Raw genomic sequence first — 27,720 nt, forward strand, 5'->3', positions numbered from 1 at the left:
CTCAAACAAATGTAAATGGCACATGTAATCTGTGTCTTGAAGGCCAAGTGCAAGATACTATGATACTCTCTAGTAGGGGGTGTTACCGAATGTGTATTTGTGTCTCCCTCAGGTTCATACGTTGAAACCCTAATCCCCAGTGTGATGGTGTCTGGAGATAGGGCCTTTGGGAGGTGATTAGGTCTTGAGGGTGGAACTCTCTGGTGGGATTGGTCCTCTTATAAAATGCGACAGGAGAGAGCTGGCTTCATCCCCAACTTCCCACATGAGGAAACGAAATGTGCATGCTAGCACCCTGATCTCAGACTTGCCAGCCTCCAGACCCGGACAGATAGGCCGCCCCGTCAGTGATATTCTTGTTTAGTTGCCCAAACTGACTAAGACTGGGGGATTTGAGCTAGCTGGGAAGGTTGTGAAAGTTTTCCCTGAGAAGTGCCTTATAGTTGGGCATTGAAGGAAAAGCGCAGGAACCCAGTGAAGAAGGGAGGGTAGAGTGAACCAGCTTGAGGAAACAGCCCCGAAGTATTGTGGAAGGAGCACAGCCCACGGGAGGGGCTGAATGGAGGCCAGTGGTGTGGTGTGGAGAGCTCCAGGGGAGAGCTGGCCTACCTGATGCTGAATAAGTAGGTGTGAGCCAGGTGTGCAGAGATCTGTGGGCCTGGCAAGTAGCTAGGTAGGAGAGTAATCAAAGTTACTGATTAGTAAGTTGGCTCCTTAAATTGGGTAAACTGAGGAAATGCCTGAAGGACAATTTGGAAACAACATTAAACAATGGGACAGGGTTAGGGAATCCTAGAAATTGATATGCTGAACTGGCCCACAACAATCAGCGTTCATGTTGATGGATTTTTTTTTTAACAGAAGACAAGAATTAAGAGTTAGAAGGTGCATCCACAGACCAGTAGGTACTTTTAACTTTTATGCAATTGAGGAGTGTTTATCTTTTGGGCCAATAACTGCTTACCTTGTGATCATCCTTAAGTATAATGGAATCCTTTCTTAGGTGATGCAGGTTCTAAGGTGATGCTCTATTAAGCCTAAAATAAACAGTGAAGCAATACCAAGGAATTTAACAGTATTCTAAGTAGATTCTATTGAGTGTAACCACTGTCACTAGAATGAACACTGATACTTCTGCTCTCCACCCCAACTGGTGTTCACTGTGTCCATGGGACCATCCTGTGTGTCACATGGCAGGCAACCAACGGATAAGTGTGTCAGTATACTTCTCACCCCACAAGATCACTGGGCTGCCCAGCTTGGTTTTGAAGGCACCAGCAATAAAGGGGCAGTCAGAAATTGAGAGGTAGAAGAGAGGCTGTGGGCTGGGCTTTGAATATCTGTCAAGAAGAAAGAAGTCTAGTTTCTCACTGATCACATTCAGAGGGTGCTAAGGAACCAACTCTGTTTTGAAATGTGGTAAGTACAGGGTGAGAATCAAGGACTTACAGTATAAATTTAGAAAAAATGGAGAACTACAGAGATAAACATTTCTAAATAGTTGCATAAAATTCTGTTATAGGAATGGACCTCAATTTATTTAACTAATTTATTTAGTTCCCTGTTGGTGGATAATTTGCTTCTGTTTTCTCCTTCTCTATCCTCTTCCTCCTACTCTTGTTTTTCTTCGATTTCTCCTTTGCTGAATAAAGAATGGTGCAACAAATATCCTTGTAATTATTTTGATGATCCTTTAGGTTAGTCTTAGGGTAAACTCCTGTGGCAGTGGGATTTCTGGGTTAAAGGATATTTTTAAACGTGTATTAAAAATATTAGTAACCATTACTGTGTTGTTTCTAGAAAGATGGACCAGTTTATATTACCACCCACAGGCATAATAACTACATTTCCAATAGGAGGTTATCACCAAGGTTAAATTTAGCCTATGTGATGAGTAAAAATAGCATCTGAATGTTTTGATTTGAATGTAATTTAGTTATGAGTAAGTTGATTTGAATTTATTATTATTATTGTTACTATTGTAAGTTGGCTGTTCACATTTTTTGTCTAGTACTTTTTATTATTCATTTCTAACCAGGAGTCTTTATTTTTCATGTTTAGGATCGTTCCAAGATACTCAGTGGCTTCCATTAATTCCATTTGGCTTTATAAGGAAGCAGTGGTGCTGTAGCAAGGTCTCTAGGGAAGGACTGTGAGCTGTGATTAGCTTTACCATGATCATCATATTCTCAGCATAGATGTCCTATATGATCAACTACAACATTTTATGGATAAAGCACATTTGTAAACCCTAAAGTGTAGAAATATAACGTTTTATTTTTTAATAAATTTGCTTACTTTTAAAACCAAAACCTTAAAAAATTCTGTTTAATTCTTAAAAATATCTTGAAGGGAGCTTCTGTAATCTTAAATTAATTTCAGGGAAGCTGAGATCTACCCTTTAGTATTAAGTAGTGTTATGATTTTATGTGTAGGTGCTTTCTAGGGTATAAATAAAATTAGCATTTTAATGTATGTTTATTTGGCAGCTTGTTTTTTTTTTTTTTTCTTCTTGTGTGCAGTTAAAACTCTGCTCTTAATAGATTAGCAGCTCTAATGGTTTTACCTTATACTGAAGTCAGCTCTCTCAAGGAAGGACTTTTGAAGACTATTATTTTCTTAATTGTGCTTGTTAGTGTAACATCTGTTTTAAAAACAAAATTATTTAACATACTAAGCGACAGTCCATTCTCTGGCAATAAGACACTTGATTCAGTGTTAAACCTTAATGATATATTTTTACTTTCCCATTTCCTTTGCCATATTAAAATATGTTGAAGTGCTTTACTCCCAAACAATCACATTTGATAACTATTTATCAGATCTGCGTGTGTTTACTATTGGCTGTTAAAAAGTGAGGACTACTATGTTGGTGAAGGAGATGAATGATGAAACGAATGAAATATGTCCATTTTTTTTAGTAACCTCACGTGGTGTATGATGACTTAAAGGACTGGTAAAAAAATCCTGGAAATTATATAGGAATATCCATATATTACAGAAATTTCAATTTTTGTACAATGCAATTATCTACATTTCCCCCTGTATATTATGAAGAGTATATTTTAAACTTAGTCATTTTTTAGAACATAAAACATAAAAGGAGGAGACAAAAAGCAAGCTAATAATACCTCAGTATTATCAAAAACAATGAGGTTGATATCCATGAACTATAAGTTGTTAAAAATACAGATTGATTAAAAAAAACCCAGTCTGAATAGACAAAAAAGCAATTCATTAAGAGGACATTATATATTACTAGTATATATTTTAAAAGATTTAGTTTCTCTAGTAATCAAAGAAATGTGAATTTAAAATAAAGTTCTATTTTCACCTATTAAGATTAACAAGATACATTTTAACCCAACATGCTGTTGAAGTTTTTTGAAATAAATATCCATGTATTGCTTGTGGAATATAGATAGGCAGAATATTCAAAAGAGCAACTTCATAATATGTGTCAAGACTATTTCTGGGAGTCTTAAGGCAATAGTAAGTATGGGAAGTCATGCAGTGTGCGTGTACTACTTTTAAAATCAGGAAGAGAGTGAGTATTGTTTAAAGTCACTCCCATGATGACCTTTCCATGTTAGGGAGGCAGTCTGCCTCGGCCTTCGCAGCACATTCCTCTTCCATGGAGGACAGGCAAGAACTTAGGATTTTTTAAAGAGAGGACAACATTTTCCTCTTTGAGCCACTCAAGAATAAAGATTGTTCTGTGAAAAGTGTAGCTTTCCTGAGTGTGGAGAGAGAAGATTGTATGTGACTTGGTTGACAGTTACCCTAAAATACCGTGTCTAGAAGAGCAGGAAAGTGTTTTACGTGGTAGAGGAAAACTGGTTGTGACTTGTCTGACTTTGAGAAAACTGACGGACAGACTATATCCTGCTAAAGCAGAACCATCAATATCCTTTAGAGTCGTTGGTAAAGAAACTTTTCAGTTAACACCAGTGGATTTTTTTTCATTTGGTAACATTAATATACAATTACATAAGCAACATTATGGTTACTAGATTCCCCCCATTATCAAGTCCCCACCACACACCCCATTACAGTCACTGTCCATCAGTGTAGTAAGATGCTGTAGAATCACTACTGGTGTTCTCTATGCTATACGGCCTTCCTCGTGAATCCCCCACTACATTATGTGTGCTAATCATAATGCCCCTTATTCCCCTTCTTCCTCTCTTCCCACCTACCCTCCCCAGTCCCTTTCCCTTTGGCAACTGTTAGTTCAATCTTGGGTTCTGTGAGTGAAATCATGTGGTACTTCTCTGCCTGGCTTATTTCACTGAGTATAATACCCTCTAGCTCCATCCATGTTGTTGCGAATGGTAGGATTTGTTTTCTTCTTATGGCTGAATAATACTCCATTGTGTATATGTACCACATCTTCTTTATCCATTCATCTACGGATGGACACTTAGGTTGTTTCCATTTCTTGGCTATTGCAAATAGTGCTGCGATAAACAGGGGTGCATGTGTCTTTTTGAAACTGGGCTCCTGCATTCTTAAGGTAAATTCCTAGGAGTGGAATTCCTGGGTCAAATGGTATTTCTATTTTTAGTTTTTGAAGAACCTCCATACTACTTTCCACAATGGTTGAACTGGCTTACATTCCACCAGCAGTGTAGGAGGGTTCCCCTTTTTCTGCATCCTTGCCAGCGTTTGTTGTTCCTAGTCTTTTCTGTGTTGGCCTTCCTAACTGGCATGAGGTGATCTCTCATTGTGGTTTTAATTTGCACTTCTCTGATAATTAGTGATGTGTAGCATCTTTTCTTGTGCCTGTTGGCCATCTGAATTTCTTCTTTGGAGAAGTGTCTGTTCATATCCTCTGCCCATTTTTCAATAGGGTTATTTGCTTTTTGGGTGTTGAGGCATGTGAGTTCTTGATATATTTTGTATGTTAACCCCTTGTCAGATATGCCATTTACAAATATATTCTCCCATACTGTAGGATGCTGTTTTGTTCTGCTGATAGTGTCCTTTGCTGTACAGAAGCTTTTTAGCATGATGTAGTCTGAGTTGTTCATTTTTTATTTTGTTTCCCTTGCCCGAGAGGATGCACTCAGGAAAAAGTTGCTCATGTTTATATTCAAGAGATTTTTGCCTATGTTTTCTTCTCCAAGTTTTCTGGTTTCATGACTTACATTTGGGTCTTTGATCCATTTTGAGTTTACTTTTGTGTATGGGGTTAGTGATCCAGTTTCATTCTCTTGCATGTAACTGTCCAATTTTGCCAACACCACCTGTTGAAGAGGTTGTCATTTCCCCATTGTATATCCATGGCTCCTTTATCATATATTTAATTGACCATATATGCTTAGGTTTATATCTGGGCTCTCTAGTCTGTTCCACTGGTCTGTGGGTCTGTTCTTGTGCCAGTACCAAATTGCCTTGATTACTGTGGCTTTGTAGTAGAGCTTGAAGTCGGGGAGCATAATTCCTCTCATTTTATTCTTCTTTCTCATCATTGCTTTGGCTATTCTGGGTCTTTTGTGGTTCCATATGAATTTTAGGACTATTTGCTCTAGTTTGTTGAAGAATGCTGTTGGTATTTTGATAGGGATTGCATTGAATCTGTTTGTTGCTTTAGGCAGAATGGCCATTTTGACAATATTAATTCTTCCTATCCATGAGCACGGGATGTGTTTCCATTTATTGGTGTCTTCTTTAATTTCTCTCATGGGTGTCTTGTAGTTTTCAGAGTATAGGTCTTTTACTTTCTTGGTTAGGTTTATTCCTGGGTATTTTATTCTTTTTGATGCAATTGTGAATGGAATTTTCTTGATTTCTCTTTCTGCTAGTTCATCGTTAGTGTATAGGAATGCAACAGATTTCTGTGTATTAATTTTGTATCCCACAACTTTGCTGTGTTTAGATATTAGATCTAGTAGTTTTCAAGTAGATTCTTTAGCATTTCTTATGTACAATATCATGTTGTCTGCAAACAGGGACGGTTTGACTTCTTCCTTGCCAGTGTGGATGCCGTTTATTTCTTTGTGTTGTTTGATTGCTGTGGCTAGGACCTCCAGTTACTATGTTGAATAAAAGTGGGGAGAGTGGGCATCCTTGTCTTGTTCCTGATCTTAAAGGAAAAGCTTTCAGCTTCTACATCAGTGGATTTTAATAAAGGAACAAGATGTTCAGACAAGTGCTTTTATTTGTTCTGTCTTCTTGCAGTAAGAGCCATGGCTGCAGCTCTGAATTGGGTTTGTTAACTACCTGTTGGCATTAGGGATTAGTCTGAGATTGTTATGTGGGCAGCATAATATCTTCAATTGTTTTATGAGGGTTTTTACAGGCCATTTGTACCTTTAGTTTTGCTTTAAAGGAGCATGCTGCTTTAATTCTAGATCTTAGAAGAGACACAGAAGATACTGCTATTTAGAAGAGTGGACTGGAACTGATTTTTGAGTGAGTACCTTCATATATATTTATGTGTGTTTGTGTATCCAACATGTATGCATACAATAAGACTATCAAATTAAAACAGTTAAGAAGGCAGGTAACAAGACTAGAGGAAAAAAAGGGAAATTTTGAGGTGGCAAAGTTTATTATATATTTTGAAGATTAACATTTAAAAAAACAGACATTTTCTTTTCTATAGAATTGGAGTTTTGACAGATCTTTTAAGGAAATGGTACATGAACATAGAAGGAATTCTTTGACTTCTATCTGAAATTGACATGGAGAAGTTTCAGGTTTATTATTTTTTTTATTATGGTTTATTTACCATGTTTGTTCATAATATTATGAGATAATCAAGAATAAAATAATTGTACATTGTAAATCATTTTAAATAAAATGTACTTTGCAAGTAAAAATCATAGTTTTATTTTTCAATGATTTTTTTCTCATCTTTCAAGATTTACTGTCTAAATTTAATTCCTCCTCGGATGTGTGAGAATTTTTTTTCCTACTAGAGGGCTATTCCAATCATCTGCACTACAAAGGAGTGGCTTCTCATTCTATTTTTGTAATCTGGGAATGGCAGATATTTAGAAGAACTCAATACAATGGCAGAAGGAGAAGGAAACGAGTTTGGTGGGATCTTCTCTTCTCTGTATTAGATTTACAAGTATCTTTATCTAAGAAGCAAAAAAAAATATTGCAAATTTGTAGGTCAGTCTAACGGAACTAAATTTTTCTCTTTGTAACTTTTGTGAATGAACAGAGAAAAAATATCCTCCACGTTTCCTTTGTTCCAGTTTTAAAGCTTCCTATTTTATATGTTTTACTTTTAGGCCATTTCTCATTTTTCTAACTTGTTTTTGCATGGAATTTGTCAGAGCAAAGAAAGCATGTTATATTGGAATTATATAAATTCCTTCTTTTCTTATAGCAGGCTAAACCTAGTGGAAATAAATGATGACAATTAAGAATGTTAAATATTAACACTGGGTATCTATATAAATATTTAGAAATTTATGTACAGTGAAAAAAATATTAGAGAAGTTATAAAAGGTAAATTTTTGCCAAGAAATTCTTTGGAAAGAATGTTGAGGTCTGTCACATGTAAAGCTTTAGTAGAATGTATAAAATTATTATTGGACCAGCCTGTAGAAAAGATATATCTAGAAAAGATACATATATAGCCATATAGCAAAGAAACTTATGGAATAGTATAATTAAAGAAATGCCAGTTAGGCAGAAGAAAAGTTTCATGTCTTTTAAACTAACATTTTTTGTTGTCTAAAGAGACAGGCCTGGTCTAATTTTGTATTTCTACCATTCCTTCTACATTGAATAATTGGAAAGCTGCAGTATGGAAGAACATTCTTCTTTCTTTCATTTATTTACTTATGCCACTATAGCCTCAGGAATACTTACTTTATTCTAATGGTTTTAATCCAGTACTGTCATTATTTTGTTGCTCAAATTGTTTCAGCCTTGGCCATTATGAGGTCCTTTGAATTTGCTTTTGTTTTCCTTTCCGTACTTTTTTAGCACTCTATACTTTGACACATCACAAGATATTCCAGGCTTATCTTGTATTTTTCCTGCAACAGTGGTAGTGTTATGGAAAATACTGGAAAACCTGGACTGGATCACTGATGGAAGAACCAAGTGGCACGGCACTCAGAGGTCTTGGAGTGTTGAGGTTTTATTTTATACCAGCGGGCTCAGAGGGGAGTAATTTCCCAAGGTCTGAGCCCCAAGCACAAACAAGGGGAGCAATTTATATTATTTTGGTATGTTGCATTTGGGCATGCACAGGGCAAAAGAGGAGCCTGGAGGGGGGGAGGAGGGAGCTGGGTGTGCTTTGCCAACTGGAGGAAAAAGGCAGTTTGCTGACCTTGATGGCTGTGTTGAATATTTTCCTTATCACTGCCCCCTCTGGTGCCCCTTTAAACACTTCATTTTAGGGGGCATCATCTTTTTGGTTTATGATAGGGTTATAATGGCTTGTATTTATACTTTTAATTGCACTGCTTTGAGCTAGGATTTTTTTCCTTGTGAACATAAATGATTATGTTTTTATGCATCTGTCTGTATAGGCCTTGTGTGTACAAGTTTAAATAAGTCCTTCAGACTCTTGATAAGCCTGTGCTTAACAAAAAATACCCAGTTTTTCTCAGTCCTAATTTATTTTTATGCAGCTGAACATTATACTCAGGCTGGCTTATTTGAGTGTGAGAAGACAGGTGCTAAAGGTGTAGGGCCACTGAGGGCAGCTCCCTTGGGTGATGACCATGCACTTTATAACTTTTGTACAGTTAAGCATTATAGAGAGTTCCTTTGGAAATGCAGGCTGAGACTTGAGTTCAGCTAGGAGAGACAGGTAAGCACAGCAAAACAACTTAACAATTACCCAATAGACAATAGAAAGGTAACTTTTTGAGAAACGGTTCAATCAGAGGGGGCAGCAGCAGAAAGTTTAATGCCCAGGATGAGAAATTCCATTCTGATGAGGGCCAGCATCCATGGCGTGCACGTGTTCATTAGTCAGAGGGTAATCATCAGATGCGGAGGCAGAGAGGATTCTGGAGGTCTGGTTGGGCCTTCTACTGATGTATTTCTTTGTCCGGATTATGGGCCCTTTTAACTCCGGAATGATGGACCTATGGAGTGATGCCTGTAACTTTGGGGGCAGTAGAGTGGTTAGAACAACAATGTGGGGGCCAGTCCACTGAGGTTGGAGGGGTCCCTTTTTCAATTTTTGACCCAGACTGAGTCCGCAGCCTGGAAGGAATGTACTGGGGTCCTTAAGGAGATGAGGGCTCTTTTTATGGTATATTGCTGCAGTTTATTTAGGGTGGCTCTTAAGGCTTGGAGCTGTTCTCTTACTCTCTTATTTTCTATCTGGTGTAGGTTCTCTGGGAGGCTTCCTAGACACAGGGGAGGGCGTCCATACACTTAATTCAAAAGGGGAAAAGCCTTGAGATCCAGGTGTGCAGCGAGCATGCAGGAGAGCCAGGGGTGGTAGGTTTGACCACAGGAGGCCAGTTTCTTGGCAAAATTTAGCTAGGGTTCCTTTGAGGGTGTGATTCATTCACTTCACTTTCCCTGAACTTTGTGTCCTGTAAGCAGTGTGGAGTTTCCAGGTAATGTTGAGAGATTTAGTTAAAATCTGTACTGAATCTGCTATAAAGGCAGGTTCATTGTCACTGTGAATTGTAGATGGTAGGCTAATCTGGGGCACAGTTTTTCTCCTTAGGATTTTGGCTATCTCCTGGTTTTGTTTTGTCTTGGTTGGGAAGGCTTCAACCCATCCAGAGTATGTACACATTATTACTAGAAGGTATTTGAGTCCTCTGCTTGGCTGGCCATCTGTGAAGTTTATCTCAAGGTTTTCAAAGGGGGCAACTCCTGCTCTTTGGACACCTGGCAGGGGTGGCGGTGCAGATTGAGCATTATTTCTGGCACAAGTCATGCTTTGCTCACTTATTGCTTGGCTTAATAATGCTGGCAACTGGCTGATGTAGTATTGCTTTTTGGGGAGGGCTTCTAGTAGTTTTTCTTAGGTGGGTGAGCTGATGGTATTTGCTGACTAGGTGTCTTCCGGTTGCAGTTGGGACAAAGATGTGTCTGTCAGGCAGCAACCATCATTTTTTTTTTTTTTTTTAGTTAGGGTGGCTTCTTCAGCCATGGCCCAGTCCTTCTCTTTTTCAGTGTACTTGGGTGGAGGGGCCTCCTCTGGGGCATTAGGGCCATGGTGAGGGAAGGAGCTTTATCTGTTTTTTATTGGCCATTGTTTTAGCTGCCTTATCTGCCAGCTGGTTCCCCTGTGTTGTAGGGTTGTTTTCTTTTTGGTGTTCTTTGCAATGCAGAATTGCTACTTTTTGGGAGCCAGACAGTCTTGAGGAGTTTTAGTATTGTGCCAGGAGGGAGCTGGAGAGGAATCGGTGTTCCTGTGTGTTTAAGAGGGACACAGCAGTATGGGGACCTTGACATTTAATTTTTGTCCCAGGATAAGTTTATCTGCTTTTTAAATAAATAGAACTGTGGCTGCCAGTGTCCTGAGGCAGGGTGGCCATCCTGCCTCAATCGGGTTTACGTTTTTTTCTGACAGGTGTGCAGCCGGCTGCTGCCAGGGCATAATAGCAGAGAACTTTGAGGGCTACTTTTTTTCATGTATGAAGAGATTGAAGGGCTTTTTTGTATTTGGCAGGCCTAGGGCTGGTCCCTGTTCTGAAGCAGCCTTTATTTCCAGGAAGATGGCTCTTGCCTTTCCTGTCCAGACAGGGGGCTCTTGGGCTGGCCCCCCCAGGAGGCTGTAGAGGTGTTTGCCATTGCAAAGAATCTGGGAATCCAGATTCTGCAGAACCCGGCAGCCCCCAGGAACTCTCATATGCCTTTCTTGTCTGGGGTTGAGGTAAGGAGATAATGACCTTTTCTTCTCTGGCTCTAGTGCCCTTTCTCCCTGGGTGAGGAGGAAGCCCAAGTACCACACTTGCTGCTGGCAGATTTGTGTGCTTTTTTTTATGAGGCTCCATATCCTGAGTCTGACAGGAGTTGCAGGAGGGCCTTTGTCCCCTTTGCATAATTTTCCTGGGTGTCACTGGCAAGGAGGAGGTCATCTATGTACTGCAGGAGGGTGCAGCACATAGTTTCCCTCAGAAAGCTGGCAAGGTCTGTGGCCAATGCCTCTCCAAAGATAGTGGGTGAGTTCTTGAACCCTTGTGGAAGCTGCATCCATGTTGACTGCATCTGCCGCCTCGTATCCAGTTCAATCCATTTGAAGACAAACAAGAGCTGGCTTTGGGGGGCCAGCCTGAGGCAGAAGAAGGCATCTTTTAAGTCTAGACAAGTGAACCATTTGGCAGACCCCGGGATCTGGCTGAGGAGGCTCTAAAGATTTGAGACTGCTGGGTAAAGAAACAGTCACTCCATCAATGGTCGCAGGTCTTGAACATGCTGGTGCCCTCCTCCTGGCTTTTTGACTCATAGGAGCGGGGTGTTCCAGGGTGACTGATACTTGATTAGAATGCCTGCCTCCTTGAGTCTGATCAGGTGTTCCTGGATGCCTGCCCTTGCCTCTTGGGAGATGGGTTACTGCTGCTGTCTTTGTGGCTGGGCCCCTGGAGTCAATTCTACAATGACAGGGGCTCGGTTATGAGAAAGTCCAGGTGGTTGTCTTCAGCCCATACTGAGGGGAAGGCAGCTCTGAATTCAAGTGGTCTATTTGAGAGAGTCTGGGCACAGAATATCCTCCACTCCTTTTCCCTGGGTGTGGTTATTGCCAGTATGAGGGACCCTGGCTCTTCTTGGCCTGGGTTTAGTTTGTGGCTGGTGTGTCCAGTTGGTTCAAAAGTTATTTGGGCTCCGAGCTTTGAGAGTATATTTTGGCTGAGGAGGGGAATGGGGTTCTCGGGCAGGTAGAGAGACTTATGTCAGGCCTTGTGGCTTCCAAGTTCACATTGGCAGGCTTGGCAAATGTGTTGCTGGACTGCTTATGTCCCAGTGGCTCCAAGAATAGGTGCAGTCTTTTTACTGAAGGGAGTTACATGGAGGCTGACCACAGAGTATTCTGCCCGTGTCAACCATAAAAGTCGTGTGTTGTCCCCCTACTTTCATTTTGATGGTGGGCTCATGGGAGCCGAGTGTGAGAGACCCCGGTCTTTGTCAATCTGAGTCTGTTCTTGCCAGACTAATGAGCCTTTCCCCATGAGGCTCCTCCTGGTCATGACTGGGCCTTGGGTCTTTGTCTCAGTTGGGGCATTCCTTCTTCCAATGCCCCTTCTCTTCACAGTAAGCACACTGGTCCCTGACTAGGGGCGTCCTAGGCTTCCCCCCTCTTGGCGGTTGGCTTCTCTGCCTTTTGGTCATCTCACTTTTAGGGTGGCTGCCAGGAAGCTGGCCTTTTTCTTCATTTTTCTTTCAGCCTCTCTGTCAGCCTGAACTTCTCCGTTTAGATATACTTTGTTGGCAATTTTAATCAGTTGAGTGATATTTATCCCGGCAAAGCCTTCAAGTTTTTGGAGCTTTTGTTTGATGTCTAGGGCAGCTTGAGCTACGAATGAGGTGTTGACCATTTGTGGGCTCCCTGGTGACTCAGGATTGAAGGGGGTGTGGATACGATAAGCTTCACACAACCTTTCATAATAGTCCCCAGGAGACTCTCCTGGTTGTTGAGTGACTGAAGATACTTTGGTCCTGTTCATAGCCTTTTTGGACCAGCTTTGATCCCCTGGAGGAGGGCATCCTGATATCGGCAGATCTGGTGCTGTCCCTCAGGGGTGGTGAAGTCCTACTTGGGGCGCTCCTTGGGGACAGTGATTTAAGCCCATGCACCCCAATCAGTGACTCCAGCTGCCTCCTCTCCTCCGTTGTGAACAGGGTGCAGAGAAGCTGTTGGCAGTCTTTTTAGGGCTGCTGATGGGTTTGGAAGAGGCATATCATGAGATCAACCAGGGTTTGTAGCTTTTCTGATGGGGTGTTGTCTTTTTTTTTTTTTTTTTAAATGCACTTCATTATTTATTTAGATGTTTAAGCTTTTGCACTAGATTTTTACAAGCTGGTGAACACTGACAAATTATTTCTCCCACAGAACTATAACCACACATTCCCAGACAGTATAAATATATGGTTGAACTAACATTAATACACATCACCATTTTATCAATTACATAATAAAACAAATTATCAAGTATCCAAATATTAAGTTACACAGCTCAAAAGGCATATAAAATATTAGATGTCTGCTCAATTCATTAGCAGAAACCCACTCCTTTTTTTTCTTTTTTGCAAGAGAGGTTGGGAAGAGAAGGGGAAAAGATCACACTTCAAACAAAAGTAAGCTGGTGAACAACTTCAGATAAGTATGAAAAAAAACTACAAGGGGTGTTGTCTTTTTAATAGAGGAGGTTAGTAATGCAGAAGGGTTGATAGTAAAGCATGGACCAGCCAGGCTGGATGGTCCCATCTTCATTACACCTTTCAGGCTCCCACATCTCTTGCATCGGCATCTGAAGGGTGCCTGCTCCTGGCTGAGGGCGCAGTCTGGCTGCTGGTCCAGGGGAGAGTGGGTCCACTGGTTCTGGAGTTGTCAGGGAGGCTGATGGCAGCAGGGTGTCAGGAACCAGGGGCTGGGTGCTGATGGTCTTGGGGGCACATAAGGTGGGGGCAGTATTAGTTCTTCCTCTGTATCACCAGCAAGAATTTGTGGAGGCTGAGGCTTCTGTTGATTCCTTGTGGGCTGCCTTGTTGAGGTGACTAAGATCCTACCCTGTTCCTGCCTGTTGCAAGGGAATCACACCCAGAGGAAGGGTCTGGGCAACTTGCAACCAGGAGTTAAAGTATGGAAACTGATTAGGATGACCTGAATCTCTAGTGATGACCCCCCAGACTCAGCGGATTGTTGAGACATCTAGGGTTCCTTCTGGAGGACACCCTACACTAAAGGTGGGCAGTACAGATTCACACAGAGTTTTCAACCTGCTAGGAGTTAATTTTACTCTGTAGTTTTATGAAAATTCATTCCTGAAATTTTTGATCCTGGTGTTGACTACTGTGGTTTTGCTGTGTCCTGACCCCATGATGTGTCTATGTAATGGTGCTGCAACAACAGACAAGGGATGGGTGCCTCCTCTAGAGAGGAGACCAGTCAGATGCCCGTCTGTTTGCTCTCCTCGCGGAGACTCTGGTCAGCCTAGACTAAGGTGCCCCCGTATAAGTCCCAGGCCAGGTCAGCCAAAGCTGAGTCACCATTATGTCGTGGCAGCCGACTGCGAATGCGGATGAGGGCCCACACAGATTCCGTAGCACAGGCCATGGAATCACAGATTCAGTGCCGACTGAATGACTTCAGCCACCCTGCACACTTACACACTCAGACCAGAGTTTAAACTGTCCCCCACTGGGAATGTCTACCTGTGAGACTTCTAAGAAGTGTCTGGGAAGTAATCAGGCTTCCCTTTCATGCCAACAGGTGGGAACTGGCTGGGTCAGGGGCCCCGGGGCCTTACCGGATTCAACGTCGTAACCAGGTCCTCACCTGTGAAGCCTCCTTGAGTCCAGCGGGAACAGCGGAGTGAGGCTGGCCCAGGGCGACAGGGCGGGAGACTGCCTAACTATCAGGCTGGGCGCCTCTTCTCCATTGCGATCTCCTATTCCATCACCACCCTGCCGTTGCTCTAACCAGTGGCAACAATGGGCCAGCGTGGTTGGGTTTCCTGGTAAGGGAACCAAATGTTATGGAAAATACTGGAAAACCTGGACTGGATCACTGATGGAAGAACCAAGCGGCACAGCACTCGGAGGTCTTGGACTGTTGAGGTTTTATTTTACACCGGTGGGCTCAGAGGGGAGTAATCTCCCAAGGTCTGAGCCCCAAGCACAAGCAAGGGGAGCAATTTATATTATTTTGATATGTGGCATTTTGGCTTGTGCAGGGCAAAAGAGGAGCCCGGAGGAGGGGAGGAGGGAGCTGGGTGTGCTTTGCCAACTGGAGGAAAAAGGCAGTTTGCTGACCTTGATGGCTGTGTTGAATATTTTGCTTATCAGTAGAGCTCCAAGCACACTGGTTTCTTTTTAAGAGGTTGGTATTTACAAACCAAGATGCAGGTGGTAGAAGTGCTCCTTGCTTGGGTGTCATTGCTTCGAGGCCCTTTCGGTGGATGGAACTAGGAAATACACATATACACATGCATATATTAATTTCAGTATCTGATTATTACCTATTTATCTATATCAATTATCTATCAACACCATTCTTACCTCCAGTACAAATTCATCAGGACAAGGCTCTTTCCAATATTCCACCCCTTTTTAAAAATTTTCTGTTTTGGTGTCATTAATATACAAATTCATGAGCTACACTGTAGTTACTAGATTCCCACCACAGTCAAGTCCCCACCACATACCCCATTACAGTCAGTGTCCATGAGCATAGTAAGATGATATAGAATCACTACTTGTCTTCTCTGTGCTATACTGCCTTCCCCGTAACCCCCCCACATTATGATTTCTTATCGTAATGCCCCTTCTTCCCCTTCTTCCTTGCTTTCTGCCCCCTACCCCCCCACCAACGCCCCCAGTCCCTTACCCTTTGGCAACTGTTAGTCCATTCTTGGGTTCTGTGAGTCTGCTGCTGTTTTGTTCCTTCAGTTTTTGCTTTGTTCTTATGCTTCACAGATGAGTGGAATCGTATGGTACTTGTCTTTCTCTGCCTGGCTTATTTCACAGAGTATAATACCCTCCAGCTCCTTCCATGTTGTTGACAATGGTAGGATTTGTTTTCTTCTTATGACTGAATAATATTCAATTGTGTATATGTACCACATCTTCTTTATCCATTCATCTACTGATAGACACTTAAGTTGTTTCCATTTCTTGGCTATTGTAAATAGTGCTGCGATAAACATAGGGGTGGATCTGTCTTTTTCAAACTGGGCTGCTGCATTCTTAGGGTAGATTCCTAGAAGACCCAGGAATTCCTGGGTCAAATGGTTTGTCTATTTTGATTTTTTTGAGGAACCTCCATACTGCTTTCCACAATGGTTGAACTAATTTACATTCCCACCAGCAGTGTAGGAGGGTTTGCCTTTCTCCACATCCTCACCAACATTTGTTGTTGTTTGTCTTTTGGATGGTGGCGATTCTTACTGGTGTGAGGTGATATCTCATTGTGGTTTTAATTTGCATTTCTCTGATGACAAGCGATGTGGAGCATCTTTTCATGTGTCCGTTGGCCATCTGAATTTCTTCTTTGGAGAAGTGTCTGTTCAGCTCCTCTGCCCACTTTTTAATTAGATTATTTGCTTTTTGTTTGTTGAGGTGCATGAGCTCTTTATGTATTTTGGATGTCAACCCTTTATCAGATATGTCACTTATGAATATATTCTCCCATACTGTAGGACACCTTTTTGTTCTATTGATGGTGTCTTTTGCTGTACAGAAGCTTTTCAGCTTGATATAGTCCCACTTGTTCATTTTTGTTTTTGTTCCCTTGCCCAGGGAGATGTGTTTATGAAGAAGTCACTCATGTTTATGTCTAGTTGATTTTTGCCTGTGTTTTTTTCTAAAAGTTTTATGGTTTCATGACTTACATTCAGGTCTTTGATCCATTTCAAATTTACTTTTGTGTATGGGGTTATACAATGATCCAGTTTCATTCTCTTACATGTAGCTGTCCAGTTTTGCCAACACCACCTGTTGAAGAGGCTGTCATTTCCCCATTGTATGTCCATAGCTCCTTTGTTGTATATTAATTGACCATATATGTTTCGGTTAATATCTGGACTCTATTCTGTTCCACTGCTCTGTGGCTCTGTTCTTGTGCCAGTACCAAATTGTCTTGATTACTGTGGCTTTGTAGTAGAGCTTGAATTTGGGGAGCGAGATCCTCCCCACTTTATTCTTCCTTCTCAGAGAGTTTTTATGTGAATGGATGTTGAATTTTGTCAAATGCTTTTTCAGCATCTATGGAGATGATCATGTGTTGTTTGTCCTTCTTTTTGTTGATATGGTGGATGATGTTGATGGATTTTTGAATGTTGTAGCATCCTTGGATCCCTGGAATGAATCCCACTTGATCATGATGAATGATCTTTTGGATGTATTTTTGAATTTGGTTTGCTAATATTTTGTTGAGCATTTTTGCATCTATGTTCATCAGGGATATTGGTCTGTAATTTTCTTTTTTGGTGGGGTCCTTGCCTGGTTTTGGTATTAGAGTGATGCTGCCTTTATAGAATGAGTCTGGAAGTATTCCCTCTTCTTCTATTTTTTGGAAAACTTTAAGGAGAATGGGTATTATGTCTTCTCCATATGTCTGGTAAAACTCCACAGTAAATCCATCTGGCCTGGGAGTTTTGTTCTTGGGTAGTTTTTTGATTACTGATTCAATTTCTTTGCTGGTAATTGGTCTGTTTAGATTTTGTGTTTCTTCCTTGGTCAGTCTTGGAAGGTTGTATTTTTCTAGGAAGTTGTACATTTCTTCTAGGTTTTCCAGCTTGTTAGCATATAGTTTTTTGTAGTATTCTCTAGTAATTCTTTGTATTTCTGTGGGCCCCGTCATGATTTTTCCTTTCTCATTTCTGATTCTGTTGATGTGTGTAGATTCTCTTTTTCTCTTAATAAGTCTGGCTAGAGGCTTATCTATTTTGTTTATTTTCTAAAATATTCAGCTCTTAGTTTAATTGATTTTTTCTATTGTTTTATTCTTCTCAATTTTATTTATTACTTCTCTGATCTTTATTATGTCCCTCCTTCTGCTAACTTAAGGCCTCATTTGTTCTTCTTTTTCCAATTTCGATAATTGTGTCTTTAGACTATTCATTTGGGATTGTTCGTCCTTTTAAAAATATGCCTGGATTTCTATATGCTTTCCTCTTAAGACTGCTTTTTCTTCATCCTGCAGAAGTTGGGGCTTTGTGTTGTTGTTGTCATTTGTCTCCATATATTGCTTGATCTCTATTTTAATTTGGTCATTGATCCACTGATTATTTAGGAACATGTTCTGAAACCTCTATGTGTTTGTGGGCCTTTTTGCTTTCTTTTTACAATTTATTTATAATTTTATGCATTTGTGGTCTGAGAAGTTGATTGGTAGAATTTCAGTCTTTTTTAATTTACTGAGGCTCTTTTTATGGCCTAGTGTGTGGTCTATTTTGGAGGATGTTCCATGTGCACTTGAGAAGAATGTGTATCCTGTTGCTTTTGGGTGTAGAGTTCTATAGATGTCTATTAGGTCCATCTGTCCTCCTGTGTTGTTCAGTGCCTCTGTGTCCTTACTTATTTTCTGTCTGTTGGATCTGTCCTTTGGAGTGAGTGGAGTGTTGAAGTCTCCTAAAATGAATGCATTGCATTCTATTTCCTCCTTTAATTCTGTTAGTATTTGTTTCATATATGTTGGTGCTCTTGTATTGGATGGATATATATTTATGATGGTTATATCCTCTTGTTGAACTGACCCCTTTATCATTCTGAAATGTCCTTCTTTATCTCTTGTTACTTTCTGTATTTTGAAGTCTATTTTGTCTGATACAAGTACTGCAACACCTGCTTTTTTCTCCCTGTTGTTTGCATGAAATATCTTTTTCCATCCCTTGACTTTTATTCTGTGCGCCCGAGTCTCTTGTAAGCAGCATGTAGATGGGTCTTGCTTTTTTATCCATTCTATTACTCTGTGTCTTTTGATTGGTGCATTCAGTCCATTTACATTTAGGGTGATTATTGAAAAATATGTACTTATTGCCATTGCAGGCTTTAGGTTTGTGGTTACCAAAGGTTCAAGGTTAGCTTTTTTACTATCCTACCATCTAATTTAACTCACTTATTGAGGTATTATCAACACAGTCATATGATTCTTTATTTCTCTCCCTTCTTATTTCTCCTCCTCCATTCTTTGTATGTTAGGTGTTTTTTTTTGTTTGTGTGCTCTTTTGTATTTCCTTTGACTGCTTTTATGGGTAGTTGATTTTATTTTTTGCCTTACTTAGTATTTGATTGTTCTGCTTTCTTTACTGTGATTTTTTTTTTCCTCTGGTGACATGTGTTTAGCCTTAAGAATGCTTCCGTCTAGAGCAGTTCCTCTAAAATACCCTGTAGAGGTGGTTTTTCGGAGGTATATTCCCTCAACTTTTGCTTGTCTGGGAATTGTTTTATCCCTTCTTCATATTTAAGTGATAATCGTGCTGGAAACAGTATCCTTGGTTTAAGGCCCTTCTGTTTCATTGCATTAAGTATATAATGCCATTCTCTTCTGTCCTGTAAGGTTTCTGTTGAGAAGTCTGATGATAGCCTGGTGGGTTTTCCTTTGTAGGTGACCTTTTTTCTCTCTCTGTCTGCCTTTAGTACTCTGTCCTTGTCCTTGATCTTTGCCATTTTAATTATTATGTGTCTTGGTTTTGTCCTCCTTGGGTCCCTTGTGTTGGGTGTTCTGTGTGCTTATTTGATCTGAGAGTCTGTTTTCTCCCCCAGTTTGGGTAAGTTTTGAGCAATTATTCCTTCATAGACACTTTCTATCCCTTTTTCTCTCTTCTTCTTCTGGTACCCCTATAATGTGGACATTGCTCCATTTGGATTGGTCACACCGTTCTCTTAATATTCTTTCATTCCTGGAGATCCTTTTATCTCTCTCTGTGTGAGCCTCTCTGTGTTCCTGTTCTCACATTTCTATTCCATTAATGGCCTCTTGCATCTTGTCCATTCTGCTTTTAAGTCTTGCCAGAGATTGTTTTATTTCTATATTCTCCCTCCTTAGCTCTTTCATATTTCTCTGCAAGTCTATCAGCATGGTTATGACCTTTATTTTGAATTCTTTTTAAGGAAAATTGATTAAATCTATCTCCCCAAGTTCCCTCTCAGGGGAGGATGTCTGGGTTATTCCTGTCTGGGTCAAGTTCTTCTGCCTTTTCATGGGAATAGAGGTAGTCATGGGCAATTGGTGCATGTGTCGGCTGGGAGAACCAAGTCCATTTCCACTTGCTCCTGGCCTTCCTTTCCTGTGAAAACTGTGGCCCCTATCAGCTTGTGCTGGGCAGTCTCATGCAGATGTGGTCTCTGATTCTTGCCTGGGCCACTGTGGAGTAACTCCACATGGTTGCTGTGGGCGTGGCCACTTTCTGGCTGTTGCTCTGCTTTGGCAGGGCCGCACTGGAAGGTGAATGGGTGGGAGGCTGTTTATCACCATGAGGGGCCTCAGAGCTGCCCTGCCACCCAGGGTGTTAGTGTGCCCCCAGTTCCCCCGGATTCCCAGCTGCTGTACTGAGTGTGCCATGAGCTTCCATCTAGCTGTGAGGCTCCTGTCCCTTTAAGACTTTCAAAAAGCACTTGTTTTCTTTTGTTCCATGGGTGCCGACTGTGGGAACCCTCTCACAGGTTTTACTGTTCCGTTTCCTTAATATCCAGCACACCACGCCCTGTATGTCTGCGCTCCCAGTGTGGATGACTAGGGCTGGGTATTTAGCAGTCCTGGGTTCCCTCTCCCTCCCTGCTCTGACTCCTCTCCTCCCATCAGGGAGCTGGGGTAGGGGTATCCCTCTGGTCCCGCTGGGCCACAGCTTGTATCCTACGCCCTTTGTTAGTTGCTGGGTTTCTCGTAGATGTAGATGTAGCCTGGCTGTTTTCCTGTATCTTCTGGTCTCTCATTTAGAAATAGTTGTATTTGTTGTATTTGCAAAAATATATATGTTTTTGGGAGGAGATTTCCGCTGTCCTACTCACGCCGCCATCTTGGCTCCTTCTGCAGATACCTTTTTGAGTAACTGTTTTTGTTTGCTTTTGGGGATAAATTCCCAGGAGTGGAATAGCTAGACCATATAGTAGTTATATTTTCGATTTTTTGAGGAACGTCCACACTGTTTTCCACAGTGGTTGTACCACATTACGTTCCCACCAACAGTGCAGAAGGTCTCCCTTTCTCCACATTCTCATCAACAATTGCTATTTCTTATTGCTCTGATAATAGCCATTCTAACAGGCATAAGGTAGTATCTCATTGTGGTTTAATTTACATTTCCCAGTGATTAGTGATGTAGAGCCTCTTTCCATGTACCTGTTGAACATCTGTTTGTCTTCTTTGGAAAAATGTCTGTTTAGATCCTCTGCCCATTTTCAGATCAGATTGTTTTTTACTAGTGAGTTGTATAAGTTCTTTAAATATTTTGGATATTAACCCCTTATCAGATTATGGTTTGCAAATATTTTCTCCCAGTCAGTATGTTGCCTTTTCATTTTGTTGGTCGTTTCCTTTGCTTTATTATTTATAAATACCATTTGTTTTATTTATGTTTTTTTTCATGTTCAAAATACTGATGTATTTGAGAATGGAAATGAAGCTTTTTATCTTAGCAGGTGGTCCAGCGTTTAGAGGTCACAATAGAGAAGTTACACTGCTATCTTGGTATTATTTGATTATTTTTTTCACTAAACTGAATTAATGATTCTGGGTTTATATGGAGACTCTCCTGGGTCCTTGGCTACAAATCATGGAAATACTAAGTATGGAACTTTAAAGGGCTCAGTTTTGGGTGGATTTGCAAAGTGGATCTTCCCAGATGTTAGGGGCAAGTTCGCATTTCACACCAGCTATTTCACTTAAGACATTTCTAGGAGATGGTTACCTGTGTAGAGTTACTGCAAATAACCACACCATGACCTACTTGAGTTTCCTCCATTCAATTCTCAGTGTTGAGTGTGCAGTGAGGACAAAGGCCCACTACTACCAATTAAAAATTTTAGATGAACTAGCCAATCATAATAAGGATCACATTTGAAATAAAGGCTGGCTACTACATGGATGCAGATGAGATGGAACAAATATTTACATATATATATATATATATATATATATGTATGTATATATATAACAAACCATCTTTCAAAAGTAGAGATTTCAATCTATTACGTATGTTGGACAAACCAATCTTAAGAAGGGAGGAATTTTTTAAAGTAAGATTTTCTGTAATATTTTTATTGAATGAGAAGAGTTAAAACTTCCGCTTTTAGTAAATTTTTTTTTCTGGAGCAAGAGAATGGGGCCTGGGTAGCATAAGAATGATGACATTAGAATGTCCAAAACAATGGGAGAGTCTGTTTTCAAGGTTGAGTTTTAATTGTTTTTATTATAACGTACTCTTGACAAGTAAATAATTTCTGCTGTACACTGATGATAACAGACAAACCAGAAGTCATTGAAATAATCCTTATTGTCTTCCACAAACTGGGAGAGAGTAACTAAGCCTTGCTCAGTGTCAACAAAGTGGATTTTTTATCAAAACTGCAAAAATGTTAAGGTTTCTTTTTATGTTATTTTAGTAGCAATTTTATTTTGAGTAAGTGGTTATGTTCAGTTTTTGGTGTTTTTCTTTCCTATTTGACAGACTTTAGGGATTTTTTAAATTTAGTTGCTTATTTGTTTTAAACTTTGAAACACTTAAGATACTTTACTTTCTGAGCTACTATTTCTAAAAATACATTTTATACTGTGAATAGTGTGTTTTTTGTATTTCTGACTGCTGTATTTTGGGGGAAAGAATTTTTAAGTTAAGAATGAAGGGAGAAAAAACTATCAAAATCCAAGTAAACTAGTACTAACTGAATTGATGTCTAATCCCTTGAAAGCCAGGGTTTTGCCTGGTATCCTCTTACCCTTCATGCCTTGTCTGTCGAGCTGATTGATGAAGGGTGAATCTGCTTCCTCCAGTAAGTGTTTCTCCACAATTCCTGAAGATTCCTGTTTAACAGAAACTCTTTCAAGGCATTTGCTGATTAAGATGACAGAATGCAAACAGTTCTGCTTGGGACACTATCTCTTAGCTTTTGTAATAGTGTTTTTCTTTCAAATGTAGCTTTTAATCTGTTTATCACTTTCCCCAGTTGCCTGTTTTCTCATGGTCATAGCCACATACTATTACAACATATGTAATCTATATGCCTTGGGTAAAGGCTACAAGAAACATAGAAAAAGGAAAATACCTGTTAGGTTAGAGATGTTAGTTGAAAATAACTTTTAATTTTATTTTGGTATCATTAATCTACAATTACATGAAGAACATTATGTTTACTAGGCTCCCCCCTTCACCAAGTCCCCCCCACATACCCGCAGTCACTGTCCATCAGCGTAGTAAGATGCTGTAAAATCACTACTTGCCTTTTCTGTTCTCTGTGTTGCACAGCCCTCCACGTGCTCCCCCCCACCAACAATACATGTTAATCATAATGCGCCCTTTCTTTTTCCCTGCCCTTATCCTCACTTCCAATCCATCCTCCCCAGTCCCTTTCCCTTTGGTAACTGTTAGTCCATTCTTCAGTTCTGTGATTCTGCCGCTGTTCTGTTCGTTCAGTTTTCCTTTGTTCGTATACTCCACATATGAGTGAAATAATTTCGTACTTGTCTTTCTCCGCCTGGCTTATTTCACTGAGCATAATACCCTCTAGCTCCATCCATGTTGTAGCAAATGGTAGGATCTGTTTTTTTTCTTATGGCTGCGTAATATTCCATTGTGTATATGTACCACATCTTCTTTATCCATTCATCTACTGATGGGCATTTAGGTTGCTTCCATATCTTGGCTATTGTAAATAGTGCTGCGATAAACATAGGAGTGCATCTGTCTTTTTCAAACTGGGCTGCTGCATTCTTAGGGTAAATTCCTAGAAGTGGAATTCCTGGGTCAAATGGTATTTCTATTTTGAGCATTTTGAGGAACCTCCATACTGCTTTCCACAATGGTTGAACTAATTTACATTCCCATCAGCAGTGAAGGAGGGGTGCCCTTTCTCCACAGCCTCGCCAACATTTGTTGTTGTTTCTCTTTTTGATGATGGCGATCCTTCCTGTGTGAGGTGATATCTCATTGTGGTTTCAATTTGCATTTCTCTGATGACAAGTGATGTGGAGCATCTTTTCACGTGTCTGTTGGCCATCTGAATTTCTTCTTTAGAGAACTGTCTATTCAGCTCCTCTGCCCATTTTTAATTGGATTATTTGCTTTTTGGTGGTTGAGGAGTGTGAGCTCTTTGTATGTTTGGGATGTCAGTCCTTTATCGGATTTGTCATTTATGAATATATTCTCCCATACTATCGGATACCTTTTTTTTCTATTGATGGTGTCGTTTGCTGTACAGAAGCTTTTTAGCTTGATATAGTCCCACTTGTTCATTTTTGCTTTTGTTTCCCTTGCCCGGAGAGATATGTTCATGAAGAAGTCGTTCATGTTTATGTCTAAGAGGTTTTTGCCTATGTTTTTTTCTAAGAGTTTTATGGTTTCATGACTTACATTCAGGTCTTTGATCCGTTTTGAATTTACTTTTGTGTATGGGGTTAGACAGTGATCCAGTTTCATTCTCTTACACGTAGCTGTCCAGTTTTGCCAGCACCATCTGTTGAAGAGACTGTCATTTCCCCATTGTATGTCCATGGCTCCTTTATCGAATATTAATTGGCATATATGTGTGGGTTAATGTTTGGAGTCTCTATTCTGTTCCACTGGTCTGTGGCTCTGTCCTTGTGTCAGTACCAAATTGTCTTGATTACTGTGGCTTTGTAGTAGAGCCTGAAGTTGGTTAGCAAGATCCTCCCCACTTTATTCTTCCTTCTCAGGATTGCTTTGGCTATTCGGGGTCTTTGGTGTGTCCATATGAATTTTTGAACTATTTGTTCCAGTTCATTGAAGAATGCTGTTGGTAATTTGATAGTGATTGCATCGAATCTGTATATTGCTTTGGGCAGGATGGCCATTTTGATGATATTAATTCTTCCTAGCCAGGAGCATGGGATGAGTTTCCATTTGTTAGTGTCATCTTTAATTTCTCTTAAGAGTTTCTTGTAGTTTTCAGGGTATAGGTCTTTTCACTTCCTTGGTTAGATTTATTCCTAGGTATTTAATTCTTTTTGATGCTATTGTGAATGGAATTGTTTTCCTGATTTCTCTTTCTATTAGTTCATTGTTAGTGTATAGGAAAGCCACAGATTTCTGTGTGTTAATTTTGTATCCTGGAGTGGAGTCTTTAGGGTTTTTTATGTACAATATCATGTCATCTGTAAATAGTGACAGTTTAACTTCTTCTTTACCAATCTGGATTCCTTGTATTTCTTTGTTTTGTCTAATTGCCATGGCTAGGACCTTCAGTACTATGTTAAATAACAATAGGGAGAGTGGGCATCCCTGTCTTGTTCCCAATCTCAGAGGAAAAGATTTCAGCCTCTCGCTGTTCAGTATGATGTTAGCTGTGGGTTTATCATATATGGCCTTTATTATGTTGAGGTACTTGCCCTGTATGACCATTTTATTGAGAGCTTTTGTCATGTGTGGATGTTGAATTTTGTCAAATGGTTTTTCAGCATCTGTGGAGATGATCATGTGGTTTTTGTCCTTCTTTTTAGTGATGTGGTGGATGATGTTGATGGATTTTCGAATGTTGTACTATCCTTGCATCCCTGGGATGAATCCCACTTGGTCATGGTGTATGATCCTTTTGATGTATTTTTGAATTCAGTTTGCTAATATTTTATTGAGTATTTTTGCATCTACGTTCATCAGGGATATTGGTCTGTAGTTTCCTTTTTTGGTGGGGTCTTTGCCTGGTTTTGGTATTAGGGTGATTTTGGCTTCATAGAATGAGTTTGGGAGTATTCCCTCTTCTATTTTTTTGGAAAATTTTAAGGAGAATAGGTATTATATCTTCTCTGTATGTCTGATTAAATTCCGAGGTAAATCCATCTGGCCCCAGGGGTTTTGTTCTTGGGTAGTTTTTTGATTACTGATTCAATTTCATTGCTGGTAATTGGTCTGTTTAGATTTTCTGTTTCTTTCTGGGTCAGTCTTGGAAGGTTGTATTTTTCTAGGAAGTTGTCCATTTCTCCTAGGTTTCCCAGCTTGTTAGCATATAGGTTTTCATAGTATTCTCTAATAATTCTTTGTATTTCTGTGGGGTCAATCGTGATTTTTCCTTTCTCGTTTCTAATTCTGATGATGTGTGTTGACTCTCTTTTTCTCTTAATAAGTTTGGCTAGAGGCTTGTCTATTTTGTTTATTTTCTCGGATAACTAGCTCTTGGTTTCATTGATTTTTGCTATTGTTTTATTCTTGTCAATTTTGTTTATTCCTTCTCTGATCTTTATTATGTCCCTCTGTCTGCTGACCTTAGGCCTCATTTGTTCTTCTTTTTCAAATTTCGGTAATTGTGACATTAGACTATTCATTTGGGATTGTTCTTCCTTCTTTAAATATGCCTGGATTGCTATATACTTTCCACCTAAGCCTGTTTTTGCTGCATCCCACAGAAGGTTGGGCTTTATGTTGTTGTTGTCATTTGTTTCCATATATTGCTGGATCTCCATTTTAATTTGGTCACTGATCCATTGATTATTTAGGAGCATGTTGTTAAGCCTCCATGTGTTTGTGAGCCTTTTTGCTTTCTTTGTACAATTTATTTCTAGTTTTATACCTTTTTGGTCTGAAAAGTTGGTTGGTAGAATTTTAATCTTTTTGAATTTACTGAGGCTCTTTGTGTGGCCTAGTATGTGGTCTATTCTGGAGAATGTTCCATGTGCACTTGAGAAGAATGTGTATCCTCTTGCTTTTGGATGTAGAGTTCTGTAGATGTCTATTAGGTCCATCTGTTCTAGTGTGTTGTTCAGTGCCTCTGTGTCATTACTTATTTTCTGTCTGGTAGATCTGTCCTTTGGAGTGAGTGGTGTGTTAAAGTCTCCCAACATGAATACATTGCATTCTATTTCCTCCTTTAATTCTGTTAGTATTTGTTTCACTTATGTTGGTGTTCCTGTATTGGGTGCATATAAGTTTATAATGGTTATATCCTCTTGTTGGACTGAGCCATTTGTCATTGTTTATGTCCTTCTTTATCTCTTGTTACTTTCTTTATTTTGAAGTATATTTTGTATGATACTAGTATTGCAACACCTCCTTTTTTCTCCTGGTTGTTTGCAGGAAATGTATTTTTCCATCCCTTGACTTTCAATCTGTGCATGTCTTTGGCTTTGAGATGAGTCTCTTGGAAACATCATATAGATGGGTCTTGCTTTTTAAAAAATTAAAAAAAATTTTTTCATTTTGGTATCATTAATGTACAATTACAGAAAGAACATTATGTTTACTAGGTTCCCCCTTCACCAAGTCCCCCCCACATACCCCTTCACAGTCACTGTCCATCTGTGTAGTAAGATGATGTAAAATCACTACTTGTCTTCTGTGTGTTGCACAGCCCTCCCCGTATCCCCCACACAGTATACATGCTAATTGTAATGCTCTCTTTCTTTTTCCCTGCCCTTATCCCTCCCTTCCCACCCATCCTCCCCAGTCCCTTTCCCTTTGGTAACTATTAGTCCATTCTTGGGTTCTGTGATTCTGCTGCTGTTTTGTTCTTTCAGTTTTCCTTTGTTCTTATACTCCACATGTGAATGAAATCATTTGGTACTTGTCCTTCTCCGCTTGGCATATTTCGCTGAGCATAATACCCTCTAGCTCCATCCGTGTTGTTGCAAATGGTAGGATCTGTTTTTTTTTCTTATGGCTGCATAATATTCCATTGTGTATATGTACCACATCTTCTTTATCCATTCATCTACTGACAGACATTTAGGTTGCTTCCATGTCTTGTCTATTGTAAACAGTGCAGCGATAAACATAGCGGTGTATCTGTCTTTTTCAAACTGGAGTGCTGCCTTCTTTGGGTAAATTCCTAGAAGTGGAATTCCTGCGTCAAATGGTATTTCTATTTTGAGCATTCTGAGGAACCTCCATACTGCTTTCCACAATGGTTGAACTAGTTTTCATTCCCACCAGCAGTGTAGGAGGGTTCCCCTTT

The 27,720-nt window shown here is 40.0% G+C and overlaps 1 protein-coding gene across 5 annotated transcripts in view; it reads left to right on the plus strand.

Annotated features, from left to right (window-relative positions):
* The window catches only part of DISP1 (dispatched RND transporter family member 1), a 300,241-nt gene that overhangs the window by 100,953 nt on the left and 171,568 nt on the right, over positions 1 to 27,720 (plus strand). For 2 of the 5 annotated variants that reach the window (XM_057507790.1, XM_057507792.1), the window contains exon 2: positions 6,357 to 6,417. The exons of the other annotated variants lie outside the window; for them this stretch is intronic. The gene's annotated coding sequence lies outside the window, so the exon portion shown is untranslated. The remainder of the gene's footprint in view (positions 1 to 6,356; positions 6,418 to 27,720) is intronic. 5 annotated transcript variants of the gene reach the window in all.

This window comes from Manis pentadactyla, chromosome 9 (genome assembly GCF_030020395.1).
Source record: "Manis pentadactyla isolate mManPen7 chromosome 9, mManPen7.hap1, whole genome shotgun sequence".
Taxonomy (NCBI): Eukaryota; Metazoa; Chordata; class Mammalia; order Pholidota; family Manidae; genus Manis; species Manis pentadactyla.